This window comes from Chrysemys picta, chromosome 4 (assembly GCF_011386835.1).
Source record: "Chrysemys picta bellii isolate R12L10 chromosome 4, ASM1138683v2, whole genome shotgun sequence".
NCBI lineage: Eukaryota > Metazoa > Chordata > Testudines > Emydidae > Chrysemys > Chrysemys picta.
The window spans coordinates 16267995-16273994 of record NC_088794.1 but is presented as its reverse complement, the minus strand read 5'-3'; positions in this window follow the sequence as shown (position 1 = coordinate 16273994).

Below are 6000 nucleotides of genomic sequence, written 5' to 3'. Positions count from 1 at the left end.
TGTCAGGTGCCGGATATCAATTCACACCAATGGTACAGCCACAACATTTAGGAGCGAGACACTTGCTCAAAAAGAGAGAAATGATGGATAGGATAAAGTGCACAGAGATTGTCCACTCCTGCTTCCAGGACAATCAGTAGCAGCATTCCCTTTGATTAGCGAGGAAGAATGCTCAAGTCCATGGCCTGGGACCCAGGACATGTGGGTCCAATGTCTATCTCTGCCACAGACTTCCTGTTTGATCTTGGGCAAAGATATTTAGGCATCGAACACCCATTGAAATCAAGTGTGGTTAGGCTTCTTTGAGGATCTTGGCCGTAACCTTGTGCTTCAGTTCCCTTGTTGATAATGATCCTTCCTTTCCACATTGTCTGTCTTATCTACTTAGATTATAAGCTCTTTAGGGTAGGGACTGTCTCTTACTATGTGTTTGTACAGCTCTTAGCACAACAGTTGGGGGCTCTGAGCACTACAGTAATAAACATAATGACTTAACTGAGAGCAGGATTTGACTGTTTTGTGCAGTCCCTGCATTCCCAGGATTGTGTGTGTGAGAGAGAGAGTATCTTTAGCGTCAATGCCTTGTGGCACATCAATATTCTTACCATAGGTATTTGTCAAGCACACAGCGGAGGCTAGTTCCAACACCACCAGCTCCCATTGATCCACTGTATGGTAGGTTTGCTGGATTATTGACAAAGTGCTCTGTAATCATCCTGCTGTAACAAGAAATGAAACAAGACAGGCCTGACAAATGGGGGACAGATCAGATGTTTGTCACACATTAAAGACCCCATCACTGAAGCTGCATGCCAGATTAAAAGCAATATAGGGAAGCAGACAGGCTCTTTGCTGTAACTGCCTTCAGCTTCCGTTTGCACTGTGCCATGGGAATTCTCATCACTGAGACTGGGAGGTGTTCTCTCTTTGCCATCAGGTTCCACAAAATTGTGTGCTGTTAAATAGGATATTGCATTCCAGGGGTGGCGGAACTGCAGTGACAAATGAGCGAGTGATGAATTCCCTCATTGCATATGTAAAGCCCTTTAGTTGAGATGCAAGGAACTACAAAATTTAAGATCATCAAGTATGATCAAGCATGAATATAGAACAGAAGTACTTGTGGCACCTTAGAGACTAACAAATTTATTAGAGCATAAGCTTTCGTGGACTACAGCCCACTTCTTCGGATGCATCCGAAGAAGTGGGCTGTAGTCCACGAAAGCTTATGCTCTAATAAATTTGTTAGTCTCTAAGGTGCCACAAGTACTCCTGTTCTTTTTGCGGATACAGACTAACACGGCTGCTACTCTGAAACCTGTCATGAATATAGAGGCAAGGAAAATGAAGCATAATGTGTCTGGGTAGTAAAGAAAATGGCAAGCGTTTGGTTGCGAAACTGTGGTTTCCTAGGGCGATCTCAGCTTAAATGTTGCATGACCTGCTAATGGGAAATTTGAAGACTGGAGGTGCTATTTGTAAGAGCACCTCTAAATTGTGGGGTCATGATCTCTCTCTATATTTATGTGGAAGAGGATGTGCAAATGCCATTCTGGATTCATTAAAAGGAGTCAATTTTATGCAAGTACAGTACTTACTGAATGCAAGTAACCATGGCAGTAATGCAAGAAAAATCAAGAAGCGAGAGATAAGGAGGACCAGATCTTCAGTTGATGCAAGTCAGTGTGCTCCAGGAACTATGCCAATTTATACCAGCCGAAGATCTGACCTAGAAACTAGGTGGTATAGTCTACAGCCAGAATTCTTTCATAGCCTCCTATAGTCACACAATAGGACACTTTTTAAAAATGTTGATAGACAGCTCTGAAATTGCCAAGACAAGCCTGTTTTGCAACCCACATGCCACCTACAGACCAGAGGTTTTTTTGTTGAGGGATGTCAAAAGCGTTACAGAGACAGACCCATTAACCTTAATCCATTATACAACCACCTACAGGGCTCATACCATTTCTTAACATACAGAAAACGAGAAAGGAACAGAATGCACTTGGTAAAGTTTGTTTGAATGAAATACATAGGTCTCATAAGCCACACATGCATTAGCCAACAGGGGTACAGTAGGATAGGATGTATTTGTAGACAGCATCCTTTCATTACAGAAAAGAGTCAGACATGCTAAAGGAAATGGGAAAGTTTTAAGATGCAATAGTAAGAATGTGACTTCATGGCTCAAAAGGAAAGTATGCATGTTGGGGGACCAGGGTTAAGCGGGAAGGGGTTAGCAAGTAGATAGGGCAGCTCTCTCCAACTGCCATAAAGAGAGAGATACAGAGCAGGAAAAAGGAGTGAAGGAAGTGGTGCGGAATGCGGTTTGGAAGGGGTCCAGTAGAGAATAATAATTTTGAACTGAATGAGGTAATAAGCTAGTGAAGGTGATTGACGCAACACTGCAGAAAGAGGAGCAGAGTAAGTGGGCACAAACATTTTCTGCCACTCCTGGCTGGGGTACTCTCCACTCAGTACTTTTAGGAAGCATTTGCATGTGCAGAAGAACAATGTGTGCATTAGCTCCACTCTTATGGAAACTATATACTATCAGTAATGCCTAGAGCGCCTGGCCCCATTGTGCCAGACACAGAACAAAGAGGTACAGAACAAAGAGGTACAATCAGAGTGGGTGAGGAATGACTTGGACATTATAAACTTGATTTGGGGGGGGGATGGACACATCCCTGGTAATTCCAGTCTCTAATTTCTGTATGTGTCTGGTTTACTAAAGAGCTGGGCTGGTTGAAAAGAAGGAAGATCTTTGCACAAAAATGTAGTCCCCTCATTCATTGAAATTTCAGATTTTCATCAAAATAGCAAGTTTTTGGAAAAAAATAAGTAGCTTCTAGGACTGGTCAAGCACCGCTACTTAACTCTCTATCATGGTACAAAATCCTAGCCAGCCATATGGTAAGGCAGGTAAGTATGTGGATAGATATACAGTCATCTAGGGCCTGATCCAACGCCCACTGCAGTGAATAAAGACCATGGGAATCTTTTTAATGGGCACTAGAGCTGATCCCTCAGTTCTCCTTTTCTTCTGTATGTCAGAATAGGATTGTCCCGTACACTATTATTTTCTAGTCAGCTATTAAAACATCCCAACCAATGGTGCTGCCATCACTTATCTTGGGATACCGTTCTACACTCCAGTAGATATTTGGTAGTTCTAATAGCATCAGGACACTTTCATTGTGCTGGATTTTAGTTATTCTCTTTGAAAGTGCTACCATGCTGTATGGCAACGGTAGCACTGTTTACACACACAGCATTGTATATCAAAAATATAGCTGTTTCCCAATTACTGAGATACCCCATTGAGTAACACAACTGTGGATTCCAGCTTCTGAGAGGGACTGTGTAGTCATCATGTGAAATGCAAAGCGCAGACAATATTGCAAGAGGTGTACTGAGAGTCAAGCACAGCTAACAAATACCACTACCTACCTTTCTAACAATTTCATTTTACTACTACATGAAAATAAATTCACAGCAGAGTAGTGCTTGCGTGGCAACAGGAAAAATAGTCTTTTGAAAGTCTTGCAGAAGCAAACTAATTGGTCTCAAACCTAAATCATAAAAGACCTGTAATTATACTGCTCAGAATTAACACAGAAGGCTGCCTTAAAAAGTCCATTTTAAGTAAATTTATACTATTATAAGACCTGTCGCTTCTGAGTAATAAAAACGGAGATGCTAAGTTAAGCTTTGTGTTATCCTGTTTGTTCAGATGGTGCTTATGCCAGCTGTATGCAGCAGAAAAGCACTTTTCAATTTATTTTTATTGCTTCTTTCTAAAAGCATTCCATTAAAGGAATATTACGCTGTATGAAGTTTCAAACCACCGTCGGCAGTTTATTTGCTTGTTTTGCTGGAATGGAATAAACAGTTATTTGCAGTAACTGTTATTACAGCTTCATGCTTGCAATACTATAATTAAGAATCAATAACTGTTTATCCAATGTACCCCACTCTTTTCCAAGGGTGGTAACTTGTCTGTTTCTAAATTTGAACTGATACTTGGCCTACAGGTTATCTGCTCACATGGAACTTCCATTTTACAAGAGAGGTTACAAGGAGATTCCCACCTGTTCTGAGATGACAACTTCTAGGAACACTGATGAGGCTCTTGCAATAACCAAATAGAGCTGGCTAGGAATTTTTTTTTTTAAACCCATAGAAAATTGAAACACCAAAAAACTTGAAATCAAAGTTGGCAGAACCCAAGAATGCTCCAGGTTTTCAAATATATTTGTCTAAAATTGTGAAAAGTTTTCATTTTCAAAGAAACTCCAGTTTTCAACGTCCAGATCTACAGATCTGTGCTCAGATACACTTGTCTTGGTCACCTGAAACTAACAGAGTGTGACTTCATTGCTCACAGCGGTGCCTGAGCAGTACATAAACTGGATTTACCACAGGAGCAGCTCAAGGAGGCATCATCAGACCACCCCCCCCCCCCATATCTCCCAAGACAATCCCTTTTCGTTTCTCTGGAAATTATGAACTTCTTCTTGACCTATCCTAGCAATAGATTGCCAGTACAATGCCTACACTGGCTCAGCAACTCTTGCTAGCAAGTGGAAGAGGAGGGAGCCAACTCTCCACCCATTCCCTACCTCTTTATGTCCACCTGCTCCAGGGAGCAGGCAAATAGTCCTGCTTGATCACAGGGGCGGCTCTAGCTTTTTTGCTGCCCCAAGCACAGTAGGCAGGCTGCCTTTGGCGGCATGCCTGCATGTGGTCCCCGGTCCTGAGGATTCAGTGGCATGCCTATGGGAGGTCCGCCGGTCCCACAGTTTCGGCTTACCTGCTGCCGAATTGCCGCTGAATCCGCGGGACCAGCAGACCTCCCACAGGCACACCGCTGAAGGCAGCCTGACTGCTGCAGCCTGACTGCTGCCCTCGCAGGGACCGGCAGGGCACCCCCCGCGGCTTGCCGCCCCAGGCACGCGTTTGGAGCGCTGGTGCCTGGAGCCACCGCTGCTTGTTCATATGATCCTGGACTCAGAGTCCAGGAAACCTACATGGGAATGTAAGGGGATGTTCTTAGTCTTACTATCTAGAGCATGTGCATTGTCTGAATAAGTTTCCCAGAAGTGATGATGAACTCTGTAAGCTTGTCTCTCTCACCAACAAATGTCAGTCCAATAAAAAGATATTACCCCACCCACCTTGTCTCTCTAGTAGAATACTAAGTAAATTGCAATAATCTAACTTTAATCAGGGTTCTGTTTTGCAACTTTTGCAATCAGCAGGACCACTCATACATGCTATTCAGTGAGTAATGAGAGCAGAGCTAACCAGACATTTTGAATATTAAGTTGGTTATTATATATATATATATATATATATATATATATATATATATATATATATGTATATATTATACACACACACACACACACTGGCTTTTATGCATCAGATGCATTAAGAAGAGCAAAGACTATCAGCAAAACTATATAGTGGGCAAACATTGTATGGAACATCCTGCATTGACATGGAAATGGACATGGACTGGCTGATATATTAGGCTTTTCCCATATCTACTTCTATCAACAGAAACTCTAGATTGAAAATAGAGCCCAAAAGTGTACTAGAGAGTTGACAATATTGTAACAAAACGTTGGGTTATTTTTTTAAGCTGATCTAGCTCAACCACAAGGTATGGCCTTGATGCAGGAATCACTGGGTGAAATTCTATAGCCTATGTTATACAGGAGATCACAGTAATCCCTTCAGGTCTTAAAAATCTATTCATCTACATGTATATAGTCTAAGGTTAAAGCAATACTAGCACACCTGTCACTGGTGATAACTCTGACCCTTTTTGGGTTCAGCTAAGGATGGGTTCATATAAACACCCCAAGAGAATCTCTCTCAGGCAAGCTATTTTCCTATTATGTCATGAAGGAAAACTACAGATCTTTATGCTCACTTATAATTACCTATTGTACTGGATCTGAGAAAGAGGACACTAGAACCAAAAAA